Here is a 14,765-nt window from a genome sequence, read left to right on the forward strand (position 1 = left end):
GGGGATTCGTCATAGGTGTTCCACTCGCACCAATCCCCCCCCCCCCCCCCTCGGCTGTATGGAGCGACTGCCTTGCGTGTGCGTGGCGCTAAGAGCGACGAGAGGAAGTCGACGGGACAGCGATGATGGGGTGGTCGGGAATGCACGCGTGGCGCTCAGCACAGACAGAGAGGGGGCTGCTCTCCTCTCTACGTTAAACCCTCCGCTCTCCTCATATCAAACTCAAAGTGTCTCTGCTCAAAAGAGCGTGGCGGCGAAAGTGGGGGGGGGGGGGTCTATGTTCGTCACCATTTACAGCCCTGAGCCGGTGTAGTAAATTCCACGTTCGTACGACAGGGACCAGTTTCATCCATTGAACAAGTACTGTTCGCAGCGAACGTCAAATATTGAAACACAAATTAATTAGCAATTGACTATTGAATGATGGCGGTCCTGCGCCAGTCGTCGAAATTCCACGTTCCCAATATATATTTAGGTGAACACTTGTTTTTTTTTTCCACCAAGTGTTGCAACCTCACTTGCTGGTGCCTGTTTTATCGACCCCGGAACAATGATGATCCTAATATGATTTTCAACTCACCATCTCCCTGCAGCGATATTGCAATGCAACACAGTGCATTGTTGAAAGTCACAGCATCTCCCTGCTCAAACCAACTCACCGGCAGCTGACATCTCTTTTCACAGACTCGAGTCAGCAGTCAAAATTCGGCATTCCGAACACGAGGGCCCAGTCTGACCCATACAATACACAGAAAAAACCATCGATACTGATTTTATAACAGCTCCGTAGAGATCCATAGACTGAATCGACCCTTGACTGGGACTTGAACTCGCAAGCTGCTGCTGTGTGGTGTGAGTCGAGCCCTTTAACGACGCTTAACACACGTGTTACGTGCTCTCACAGTTGACCATACAGTATCGTTTGCATCGTAAGCCTCCTCGAGTAACAGTGATTCCGTGAATGTTTGCTGGCATTAAGCGCAGCGAGGCGTCACGGGGGCACACGTTTGCCCGTAACGTGCCGCCAATCACAGGTGTGTGGTGTGTGTATGTACAGTCTCAGGTAACGCAAGCAGGCAGTTGCGCATAATAGCGCATTGCGAACGAAGGTGGCACACGGTTGCCTATACAATCCGCCTGTGCGTAATGCGGCTCGGCCCGAATGCGCTCCCCTATGAACAGTACTCAGACCGTAACAAGAGGAGAAGGAACGACTGTTTATGAATGAAATAACAAGTCGTACGTTAGAAATCCGTACGGGTCTGCTTTTTGGAGATTTGTTGTTGCACAGTGACGAACCCAAATCCTAACCATTAATCCTACTCAAAATTCCTTAACTCGTGCGCTAATACACGAATACTATAACTAAGATTAAACCCAACTGTTCAGCCATCCTTAACGCCAAACATACCCATAACACTCATTCTATTGTTAGCCATGATCTTAATCCACTAGCACCAACCTTAATACTAAACTCGAACGTTCACCTCAATACTAAACTTAATAATAACCCTATCCTGAACCCTAATCCTACCCATGATTCTATCATTATCCTGAACCTCAACCCTTACCCTATCCTTAAGCCTACCACAACATTGCCACTACCTCTCTCATTGACACCGATCTTATCCTAAACATTGACCATAATCATCGCATTAACCCTGATTACGAACTGAACATAGCAGTCACTATTTTATGGCATACTGTGATTACCATTCGCAATACTGTGATTCGTAATATTTCAGTAATTCTACTTATTAACAAAGCATTAACTAAGTCTCAGAACTTGCTTTTATTTTCAGGCGTCTCCTGGATTCGAGTGTGTTCGTCAATTTCTTATGGAGTATACGTTATTTGTTTTGCGATGGCTGGCAACTTTAGTGCCCGGAGCAACCATCAATCTACTTGCTGTACTGCCCCTATGCGGGCACCTTGAGCTACATGTGCAAATGAAACTTCGGTTTGGTGGGAGAACATTGAAAACATTAAACATCAGAGCGCGAGGCGTGTTGCTGCGCTGGGTATGCGGCAAAGCGCGTGGCGCAACAACAACAATAACAACAACAACAAAAAGCCGCGCACACAATTTGCCATTTTTAACAAAGTGTACAGAAAGGCCGCTTTTCAGCCGGGGGTTTCTCCGTGTACACCTGAAACCAAAGTGCCTCCCTTGGGGAATTTTAATAGTACAGCGTCTAATGACCCCCACACTGGCCGCCCGCTCATACGATAATATACCGCTGAGTACGCCAGGGCCACGCGCATTCCTCACGTAACACCCCCCCCAACCCACCAGCCGACGGGCCACCTCGCGGCCAGACTTGGTGGGGGGTGGGAAAGTCTGGCTTTTTACACCGCGCCCTTATGCCGGCCACTCAAGAGAGTTATTATTCAAGAGGCTTGGGAACACAGAATACTTGTGGGGTGCACGGTCAACCCTATCTCGCGTTTGTGTGCCGATCTGTTCTGCTTCTTGGGGGTAGGTGGGAGGGGTGAGAGTAGGAGAGGGCAAAGGGATTAGGGTCGTGGGCAGCTTTTTCGCGGAGAGGGGTTATAACCCCGAGTGAAAACAAGTAGATGTGTGTGTGAACAAGATAAGGAGTGCTGTATGGGGCGATCGGAACATGCTCCCCGCTGTGTGGCGCGCGTGGTGAGCACGTTCGAATCGAGTGTTTTGTTTTCTGTGAACATACTGGGCCCCGCCATGTGGAATGTGGAATTTCCACAGCTGTGTCATGCACGTCAGTGGAGATGAGCGCCACCCAATCAATGCTTATTCACGCATCGTGCAGAGCACGCCTGACATCCAGTGCTGCGGAGACGGGATGAGACGCCAAACATGTTGAGCTACGAGGTGATCTTTGGCAGTACAGCAATGAGTTGTGGGATATATACTGCCCCTTTTTTTCAATCCACTGATAGATGAGGTCCTTCCCACGCCGTCCGGGCCACGGGAGTTATTCAACCTTACTTCAGCACGCTGGTCAGTGCGGGTTGGTGAAGATGGGGGGCATAGATGTGAAAGCATAGGAATACAGTGCAACAATGGACTTTGTAGCACTGCCCTCTGCTGCCCAGCACAGTCTTTATGGAAACCTGTGTGTGCATGCTCAAATCTGCTTTGATTCTGAGATCTCGTGAATTCGAGCGCATTCCGGGTGAAGAGGTCACGGGAAATAAATTGTTGGCCCGTTTATAAATATTATGCCCTCACATCCGTGGGGTTTTTTTCTGTGTAGTCTGGTCCCCTCCTATAAGCAGTGAGACATGCCAAATAAGGAATTATCTAAACCCTCTGTGCAGCACCTGTTGAATCATAACACGAGTCTCAACACTCATTCGCGACTTTCCCAGAGGAGTGCATCATTATTATTATTATTACTATTGCTACTTAACCGTGGTTACCGGTCATGACTTTGTATTTACATTGAGGCACGTTTCCGTGTAAAACCCAATGCCACAATGACGCAATGCTCTCTGAAAAGAGCCATAAAACCTTTCAAAAGTTCCCCCTTCTCAAGAGACATTTCCCGTTGTTGATCCGTGTTGGCAATCCTGAACGATTGGTAAATATCATTCCACATTCATACGGTGGGGCCCAGTCCATCTGTAGCGCAAAGTGTATCCCTGCTCAAACGGGCAGTGGTCAGGGATAGAAATCCCACATTCTGCGGGCGAGATCTATACTATGTATACAATTAACCCTGTTGATGTCTCACAGAGTGGTGATCATTTTGACGGTCCCAGAGAGATGTTTGGCCGAGTGTACCCCAAACTAAGACTCTCCAATTAATTGCACCAATCTGACGACAATACCTCGAGGTTCAAATTACTCCTCGATACGAGGTGGTCTTATTTTAATCGACCTCCGCAATGGTCATGATAATACAATTAAGCACCTTGCTGCTTAATCGATTCATCACATTCTAGCTATAAATGTACCTAAACTGCTACAATTCCCCTCTTCCTATACCAATGAATCACACTTTGGTCTCGTGGTAAAAGCACATTTCGAAATTGCGTCATTCACCGCTTGATTTTTTTGAACGTAGAGGAAGTGGTAGTGATAGGGACGTTGTCTTCAATGTCAAGGTACAGTATCGTTTCTTTACCGTAATAAAACCCACAGTCACACAGCACGTCATACAAACTTATTTCCCCCCCCTCCCCCCCAGCTTCCACATGGCTGGCACCTCGGACACGCTCAATGGACATCATCCTTCATTCCAACCAGGCTAGAGACTATCGAGAGTACACATCGTCTTTTTCGGGGAGACCTGGGATACAAACTAATACAAGAGTAAACGGAAATCGCTTAGCATTGACAATGAAATGTAAAGCGTCTTGACCAGAACACCTTTACACGTTCACTTGTGCACACTTGGTGCAACTCAAAGTATCCATCCATTTGTTTGCTCGTATCGCGAGCTCCACTTGTCACTGTTGCTAAGAAGCTCTAATTCTCCACACGGCTGCCATCGTGTTTCTGAGGATTCCCGAATAATAGCTCGTGTAGGCTTTTTCCTGTAATTATAGTTTTAAATATATCCGAGTGAGCTGCTACGGGTGTTATGCTTGGAGCGACCACGTCCTCTTTACCCCCATCCCTCTTCCTCTCCCGTTTTTAATACGTATTGCAGTTGAACGTATTATTTAATTGGCCAATTATTGTTATTATATGGCCGGGTGGAGCTGTGTTAGATCTGTAGTCACGATCAGAAGGTTGAGTCAAAGTCAACTTGTCTTCCTGCTCACAGGAGCACTGGGACGGCGCTTGTTTTCTGTTGGCAGCTCTGAGATAATTGATGAAATTAGACATTCCCATAGCAGTGAGCCACTTTCTTTATAGGGCAACCATTCTTGACTTCTCGGAAAGTGGTAATGAGCTTATCGATCACCGAGTGATGATGGGCTTTGTTGACCTCCACCTGAGGTTTGAACCTTGAGATTGCGAGTCAAGCGCCCATAACTACAGTACCACACAAATGTGAGTTCAATATATCCTGGTCGGTGTTCGACTCAGTCCATCACGCTTCCAGGGTTTAAAAAGTGAGTAGCACGTTGTATTATATAGTTCTTTAGGAAATGTGGAACTTACTCCAATGGCCAAAGGCAGCCAATGGACCATTTATTATTATTAAACAAACTAAAGAGTCTCCGTATTTAAATTACCACTCTGTGGTGCTTTGATCTATTGGTGGTCTTTATCCAGTGGTGGATTTCAATGGCGAGGATTTGCCCGGTCTTAGGACAACCACTTTTGTCTTCTGACAAAGTGGTTGTTATGCATCTAATGATCGTTTTATCGACCATACAGGTGAGAAGGATGATGATGATCAAAAGTTGACCAGCATTCTAACTGAACAGTTTTACGCATGGATCTTACGACCTTTTTATGAATTATAGTTAAATGTTAAAGTAACCCAAAATGGAGATCTGTTGAATGTCATGAATTGTGCATTCATACGTGTAACTATATAAAAAGCACATTACAGTGTACGGTATTACTTACAAAAATTTACCAGAGAAATCAAGTATACTTACAACCAAACTTTTGTGCCGATTCAATTGAACTGCCTTTGACTGGAACTCATCATCATTTACCAAAGGCACCCTCAATGCGCCTACATTTGGCCCTTATTAAAATATGTGTTTATCTCAATTGTATCCAAATTATGCTCTAAGCGTCATGTCATGAGGCGAAGAACGCATGGATATCTCTCGTCTGCCAATACAGGACTCTGCGCTTGAGAATGGTCCTGGGAAAAATATATCACAGAGCCACTTCTGAGATCCATTCAAGTTACCTCTGATTCACACAGTACAGGGTAGCACATTTCCCACCCAATCTGCCACTGAGAGAAATTTCCATCGCATGACAATCACATAAAATCCAGAATCTGTATTTAACTTAATGAGATGGATTATTGTTTGTACAGTCTTCGGTGATTGAGCTGAGTCCATCAACTCACTGCAGTTGAGAACCTGGTTTCATTACAGATGGCTGCTGTCTGACTACCGTCTGAGTTGTAACTCAATATGTCCTCGGTCTCAGAGCTCTGACCTCTGAGCCACAGGACCACCTCTTGAAATTCGTATCCATTAAGTGACCGGAAATCTGAAATCAAGTCACAGCATCACGGCAAAAATATAAACAGCAATGTGGTTCATTTTCCTTAACAGCTGTAATAGCTAGTTGCACACGCAACCAAATGTCAATTGTGTATGTCTCCCGCTGAGGTTCTCGGTCGCTTGTTTGTTTAATATTGCTCCGTGTATAACATAAGCAGATCAGCAGGAGCCTATCATGTGCACATACTGTAAGTAATTTAGACGCACTGCAAGGTCAGAAACCCACGCAAAGTCAACAACGCCTAAAGTGGTTGTATGTTCACATCTCAGCTTCCGCCTAAACTCACGATAACATTCAGATTCCAAAAGTCTGTGGAGCTATAACCATGACCGCCCACGTGGTTGTTAAACCATGGCAGTGCTACGTAATCATCTCGGGGACCGGCTTTCACAGTGGGCCAGCGAACCTACGTGAACACATGACTTATAAAGTCAATGTTAATCGCAATGTCCCTTTACAGCCTTGTCAATTCACTGATAAACGAGCTTTAATTTATTTGATTTGTGACACGGATGATCTCGTTCAGCCACTTTTCTGATTATCCGTGGAGCGTGAGGATAGCAGGAACGAAAACAAAACACAAAAACATCAAATATTGCAGAGAACGAGTACAGGGCCCTTAAGGGAAGGGGTCCACACACTGTGTCGGCCGTAGGAGTTGTTTGTTCATACTTCACCACGCTCGTGAGTGCGAATTCGAGACGAGGTGGGCTCGACGAGTTCAGATATCACCCGCCACTGATGTTAAACGTGGCCAGGAATCAAAATCTGATGGACGTGCTCAAAGAGCAGTGCGCTAATCGCTGCGCCACCGCTCCCACGGATAAGAAGCAATGTTACTTAGAGTTAGCGACTCGGTAAAATAATTCCACACCGGGCACAATACATTCAGTATATCTCTAGCTGTGATTTGACGAGGAAAATTCCTTCAGTGAGACATGACACCCTAGCTGTATATTCGTACACATGTACACATCACTGAACACACAAACTCTTAACAATCTCCGAATCATGCGATGTGCAAGAGCGGAGCTTCCGCAGATTTCGAAGTCGACTTCGCGTTTGTTTGGCCGAATCTTTTGAGCAAAAAAAAAACAAACGCAGGTGGACTTTGCACCCCTTGGAGCCTCTCTGCGCGTCCGCGGCGCGCACACGGAGCGTGCTCTCGTTGTCACCGCGTGTAAATAAGACGAGCGAAGAGCGACGTAATACGTCAGCCCGGTGGCATTTCCTGATGCCCCCGCCGAAAGGTACACCGCGACCTGCATGGGTGGGTGGGTGGGGGTGACGACGATGTCTGGTCGCAATGTTTATCTTCAGTATCTTACAGCTGCGGCAAGCTCATCTCGCGAGACGAATAGATACACAATGTACGTACTATAAATCAATCAGTGGGTGTGTGTCCGTGTGTCAATGAGCGGTAGTGTAGCGGTTAGCGCGCTGCGCTATAAACCCGGCAACCCGGGTTCGATTCCCGTTCACGGCCAACACCGGTGACGATTATCACGGCCAACACCAGTGACGATTATCTGAACCAGTCCCGGGCCTCCTCTAGGTCGACTCAGCCTCAAGTGAGTACCTGGTGCGGTGTGTAAACATCGCCACTGGGGAGACAAAGGTGGTCGAGCGTGGTGCTAGCCACCCACTCCCTCGTATAACGTTCCGGCTTTCATAGGTGCTCGCTAACAGCACTGGCACCTACAGTCTGTTAATGCTATACGTGGATCTTTGTCTGTGTGTCGATATTAGTATCGGGGGTTGTTGGATTATTGCGTGCTGTGAGACTCCCAACATTAAAGGCTGCGAGGTGGCCTGTAGATCAAGCTCAAGTGCATTCATTAGGTATAGCCCTGTGAGCCATTCGGCTCTTAAATCGGGTGCAACCGCAACAAACAAAAAACAGTGACTATGTGCAAACTGAAAATCCAAGAAAAAAACCCAGCAAAAATTTTAGAAAAAAGCACCGTACACCAACGCTGTGTGCAAAAATCCCAGTGGGATGCAAGTCAAACAATGACAGCATAGCAAGTGGGTTGATGGACCCACCTGTGTGTATTTTAGAGTGGTATCTTCCCCCCGCAAGTGACAACATTTGTGTACTCAGGTAACGGGGTGCATTCCTGCAATTACTTTCTAGAGGGAGCTCCAGAGGGCCCACATCCTCGAGGATGTGTCTCGCACTATTCACACTGACCAAGTGTCTTGGAAGACGTGGGAGTACCCACCCTTTACCCCACCGCCGTTCAACTATGCGCAGTGTTCCAGTGGACCCTGCTGGTTGGACAGTGGCGATGGGGATTTCAGAAACCTGCCCACTGTTTCAACTGCGTTTGCTACTACAGGGAAAATAATCAGTCAAGCATTGTCCAACCATGCCAAGTAGGGGCCACCCTTGTGAAAGGGAACCTTCAGTGTTCGACCATACCACGCTGCTCAATGCTGTTTGGTAAATTATAGATTTGAAGCTGTTTGGTAAAGTTGGGGAACCAAAGATTCCGTACTGTCATCTGCTTCATGTGAGTGAGAGTCTCACAACTATTGGCGTTGGATCACGCGCGTGTGCCGCCATGAGCAGTGGTGGAATGCGGCACTGGGGTGGACTCACTGACCAGGGCGGTAAAGTATGGTAAAACAACCCCCATGAGCAACATGGCGTGGAGAGGCCTTCATTCGGTAATGGATCAACAAAGGGGTGTTGACGTCAAGTCAATCTTGGGGTGCGTGGGTGCACATCTTGCATCCATTCGTTTCTATTACGTCTACGAAAGGACGTGGCATATTGAAACCGTAATAAACTCAGGATGGGAAATGGAACATGAACCTGTTTTTTCTCTCTCTCGTTTAATGTCTCTCTCTCTCTATAACAATACTTCTAATTGCCCGCCACCCCATACGATGTGCAGGCGTTTACCTTTCCTGGGAAACCTCCAGGCACGGCTTAACAGCACACCACCATCATCAATACACGTTCTCATCAGCAGTTGCTCACGTACTCGAAACAAAGGCGCGGTAAACGGCGCTCATCTCTGTCGGTGACCCTGGGCTCGTGGTGGAAAATCCACATTCCGATGGTGATGACCAGTCCATCCATAACACAACCACTGTTGACTTTTCGGCAAAGTGGTACACCCTTTGTTACTTGTTATTCGACCCAAGCGGCTCTGCGGTTAAAGCGATCGACTCACTGCCTACATGTTGAAAGTTCATATCTTATTTAGGATCGACACTATTGAGTAGACAAAGTAGTAGATACACTGTAGTGGGTGGTGACGGGTTTTCGGCTCGTACCGATTGTTGATCGGCAACTATCTGTGAGCGATAATCCATCTTCTTGGTTCTTTCGGTAAAGTCACGTAGAAGGGAAGTAATAAAATAATAAAAATAAAACATAATAAAATTATTCTCACGACGTTTCGGCCACAACGCAAGCAGCCGTCCTCAGGTGAAAACCAGGTCCGTCGAGGCGACAGAGTCTGAATGAAACAGCACACGAGCTTGGAGCATATATATAAGCTGGGCGCCTTGACAAAGGAATTTGCATATCAAGAGGAATTTAGCATATCCATGGCAAATGCAGGAATGTGATTAGTACTGCATATGCATGTGCATTATGCAGGATTAACAGCATCAAAGGGAGCTGCCACGTGCAAGCTAAGCCAATCACAGTTCAGTTACTCATGCAGCCAGCTGTGGCTGCAGAGTTTGGTAGTACATGTTGTTTACGTCGTTTATTGTGAAAATGCGGTCACAGTTCCTATGACCACTGTTACATTGCTTTTATGGCTTTATTTTGGTGATTTTCGATACATTTTTTGGTTTGGCCATGTTTGTTTGTTGTAGTACAGAGTTAGACTGATGGCCTTAATCTAAGTTGTCTTGTGGTTGTTGTTGTTTGACTTGCATCCCACTTGGATTTTGCACACATGCTTTTTCTGCAATATTTTACTGTCTTTTCTTGGATTTTCTGTTAGCACTCAGTCACATAGTCACTTTAAGATGTTTTTTGTTCATGTTTTTTTTGTTTGTTGCGGTTGCACCCGATTCAAGAGCCGAATGGCTCACAGGGCTATACCTAATAAATGAACTTGAACTTGAACCGAATTGCCGCGCATGCATCTCTAAAAGTAATGGGTGTTCCGATCGCGAGACATCGCTCAATTGTGGCTGTGTCATCCCTGTGTCAGCCCGATCGAAAGCCTGTCCATCTTCTTCAGTAGTTACTGCTCCACGTCGCAATGTTCGTTCGACGTTCGTTCCACATTCTTGTGGAACTTCAAGAACTGAAAACACTTCGGAGAGCTGCACGTATTTTGAACTATTTTCCTACCGTGCATAGCCAACCGTGCTAATCAGAGGTGCGGGGAAAGGACTATACAGGCACAAGCTTCACTGGCAAGCTCGGGACTGCCAATGACGATTTCCACGAGCGTCACAGATCCTAACAATGGGTGGAGGGTTGGTCGTGATGGCAAGGCTATGCAGCGTGTGCTGTGACTGCCACCTGGTGGATTAATTTTAATTTAGCATTCCATTGTATACGTATATGCAGAGTTTTTAATTTTTACTTAAAACTTTCCTGACTGCAGGAATTCGTATTCTTTGGTTTATTCGGTAAAGTCACGTAGATAGAAAAAACATTTAAAATTAAATTTAAAATAAAATAAAAGCAAAAAAGCTACGACGTTTTGATCGCAACACAAGCGGTCTTCATCAGACGGAGAGAAAAGAGGGGGCAAGCCACCAAATGCAACTGCTTATAAGGGCTTCCAAAGTTGTGAGTGGGCGGGGGACGAGAGTTGCGAGGCAGCAGCAAAGAAAAGCTGTGCGGCGTAAACAGCATGGACGGGGCAGCCTGTGCTAATGTGGGAGTAAAACGCGAGATCGAGGTGGAGCAGAAGGCGAGGGGCGCAGTCCAAGTGTGTTAGACAATGAGGGGAGGAAGGGGGTAGAGATAGGGGGGAGAGGGGGTAGAGATGGGGGGGGGACATTGCACCTCTTGGGTTTTTTGCTTTTATTTTAAATTGTATTCGTAATTTTATTTAAATGTTTTTATTTTCATTTTCTATCGATGTGACTTTACCGAAAGAACCAAAGAATATATAAACAGGGTGGCCCAAAAGTTCGGACATGAGGGGTTATTTAATTTTTTTTGACACTGGAATTACAACATTTTAATTGTTATTAATATCTGTTTTTTTCTTCCCGTGGGGTCATATCAAATGCATCGTTTACAAAACGCGACCAAGAAACCCTGAATGAATTGAGACAAAACATACCCGATGTTTAAAGATAACACCTGCCCTCTTAAAAAGAAAATCCTCAATCCACTTCAAAAGATAATTCATCCATGTATAAATGTTAATGGAAGTGAGTTTGAACGGTTGTTCAAATACATTAAATAACACTGTCATTTGTTAAAATCAATATAATAACCCTATGTTTACTGACTTTTGGGATATCTAACCTATATACTTGGCCGTTTACCAGCTCACTAATATGCACCGTATACTGTCAGACCGCAGTGGCGAGATGTTAACTCTCTCGCCTAGTGTACAGAAAGTCGTGGGTTCTATCCGGAGCCTGGCGCCTGCTGTATATTTGGAATTTGCGTTTTCACCCTGTAGTCGCGTGGATTTTTCTCCGTGTCCTCTGTTTTTTTTTCCATCGACATTTCGAAAAATGCGTTTCAAGTATATGGCTGCTATAAATTTCCACGTGATAATCCACCTCGTTGAGCTATCATTTGTGTCCAGGTCGCATCTAAAATAGAGCAAAATAGCTCAGTTGGCCTTACCTGGGAAAATAAAAAAAATATACTCAAGTTTTATAGAGTCAATGTTTTCTTCTGCATGTCCCGGTATTGGGCTTGTCTATTTTGCTTTCTTCCTCGGCAACTCACTAATTAAGTAGTTTCAGATTATTGTACCGAGGGTGGTCTCGACACGATAAGTAAATCTGGCTTTATTAAAGATTGAAGTCTTTATTAAACAACTTCGGGAGCAACATTAAACCATAACCGCGCACGTGCAAGTTTGCTACAGGTGTAAAACATGTTTTTTATGTCTTTATTTTTTTTGTCCTGTCATCTTCCAAGGCATGTGTTTACTCAGTTGAACGGCACATACTTCAGCAAAACAAAACACGCGCTCATTGAAACCAGAGTAATAAATTGTATCTCTTTATTTATCCGTGCCAGCTGTGGCAGATATAATAATGAATAAATGCTATGGTATTAAGGACCCCCCACCCCGACTCCCTCCTTCACATGGCATTGTCAATTGGTCTCCACAAACTGCGTTGTTGATTAGTTTTAGTGAATGGGATTAGCAGGCCTTGTATGGTGCTTAGCGAGACAGCTCTTTTCAGGTGAGCACAATTTAGATGATTATTATTGATCACGAGCTCATCAAACCTGCTGCACCCCATTATAAATAGAGGTGCGGTGAGGTAAGCCGCTATTGTATTTTGTATTGGGTTGAGCCCACGCCATCGCGTAAACCTGCATTTAAGAAAAAAAGTTGTCAGGGAGCTGTTCGAGCTCGTGTTCTTGAGAATTGTTTCTTTATCCCCCACACCAAGAATGACGGTAAGTCTTAAGGGCGGTGGGGGCGCGTGTGTATTTTACAATACAGTGTATAATGCGAGTTGTTTTTCGAATGGTGGAGGAAGGCGCCGTGGCCCATTCGTTGGCGCCACTGCGTTGTGAACTCTGCGAGTTCGACTCCCGCCGCGGCCGATCTCGATCGGTGGCAAGTGATCCGAGCTGATCTTACACCCCAAAGCCGTAGCCATGGAGTCAACATTGTGGGGGGGGGGGGGGGGCAAATCTTCCAGGGGGTCTGGCGGTCCCAACCCAGAAAAATATCTAAATTTGAAAGCTAATTTCCTGCCTAAAATATTAAAAAAATTCACTAACACATGGGATGGACTTTTATTTAGTTTTAACAATGTCTAATAGTGTATTGTATTACATTGCTCTGTTTTACTTTACCATTTCTTGTTTCATTGTATGTAATGTTTGAGATTAGGGATTAATAATGTACAACCATAACCACAATCATATTAACATCACTCTATGCATTGAATTATATGAAGACCAGTCCAGATTGTGGCCAAGGTTTAGCAAATTGATTTTTTTTTAATATATACATAGCAGTTATTATTACTTTTATTTTTATAGCAATATATTGGGGGGGACATTTTGATCATATTTGAATATTGGGGGGATGTTCCCCCCCCCCCCCCAATATATATTATAATTACGGCCTTGCTACACCCCCTCTACCTCGATTTGCACCGATCAATCCACACTAACCAGTGTGGTGAAGTATGGCCAAACAACTTCTGTGACCGGCACGGCATGTGGAGGTACTTATCCATTCGTGGATTGAAGAACAAGACTAGATATCTTTTAATATATAATATACATTTTCTAAGCAGACATATAAATTTAATAAATATGCTATATTGTATAGAATTTGCGATAATGTTACACATTGCGTCTACTTTTTTAATACGCTTAAGATCTAAATTACTAAAAGGAACATTCCTTTATTCTCGTTTGAAAGTTGGTTCAAATCCTTGGCCAGGGTTCACTGCAGATCATCCGTCCTAGGTTAAATACAATTTATTATATTTTGAAGGAAACTAAGCGTGTCCAGTGAAAATGATGGACCGTGTAATTTTCGGTAAGGACTCTAGGTCGCCAAAAGAAATTGGTACCGCATGGTTCTTTGAATGCGGAAGGCTGCCCTGGAGTAATGCACCTTTACGAGTCTGCATACATGTAAAAAAAAGTCCGGCTTTTTTTTTATTCACATGGGTATGTCCATTATGCCTATAGCCTGATACCGTTGGCTATTGCACACTAATCAGGTTTGAGCCTGGATAGTCCTTAGTATGGGGGCGAACACCATGGACCCAACCAGGTGTAGTAGTAGGCTCGTGTCGGGGCTACGTTGGCAGCAGGGGGGAAAGGGCAGTGTAGCAACGTCTCCATGGGGCTATGTCCCAGCGTATCTAGCCTGCCGTTTCAACCCGCATTGACCAGCGTAGTGAGGTTAATTCACCGTGGGTTTGAATAACCTGCATTGACGTGGAGAGGAAGCTTTCGTCCAGCAGTGGGCTGTAGATGTACAGATACAAAGGAAATTGTAGTAAAAGATTCGAGCCTCCAAGCGACTTGGTACAACTTTTGCATGGGGCTTAATTTGGGGCATCTATGCCAGTTGTAAGAATTTGTGAGATGCATTGCCACGTTTTCGTGTTGCATTGATCTGGCAAAGCTTGGTGATACACGGGTGTGAAGTGGAAAGATCCGTGTCTTTTAATCACTGATGGATTAACAGTGCGTTATTAATGATTGCCAACTAAGGGCCGAAAGTGTTAATACATTAGCTTCTACATCTTTTAACCAAATACCAGCACAATGGCATGTTGGCAACTTTCAGAATCCATACGTATAGATATTGCTTTGTAGTACTTGAGTGTAATTGCAAGTCCGTTACAATGTATGCCATATTTGTGTCAGCCACTAGGTATTTAAAAGGATAAAAAAAAAAATCCCATCTGAAAAAATGCACGCCAGCTAATAAAAAATAATTGTAAAATTAAAAATGTAATCTACAAAAAA

The sequence above is a fragment of the Lethenteron reissneri genome, chromosome 20 (assembly GCF_015708825.2).
Source record: "Lethenteron reissneri isolate LAM-NWPU_2019-01 chromosome 20, ASM1570882v1, whole genome shotgun sequence".
NCBI lineage: Eukaryota > Metazoa > Chordata > Hyperoartia > Petromyzontiformes > Petromyzontidae > Lethenteron > Lethenteron reissneri.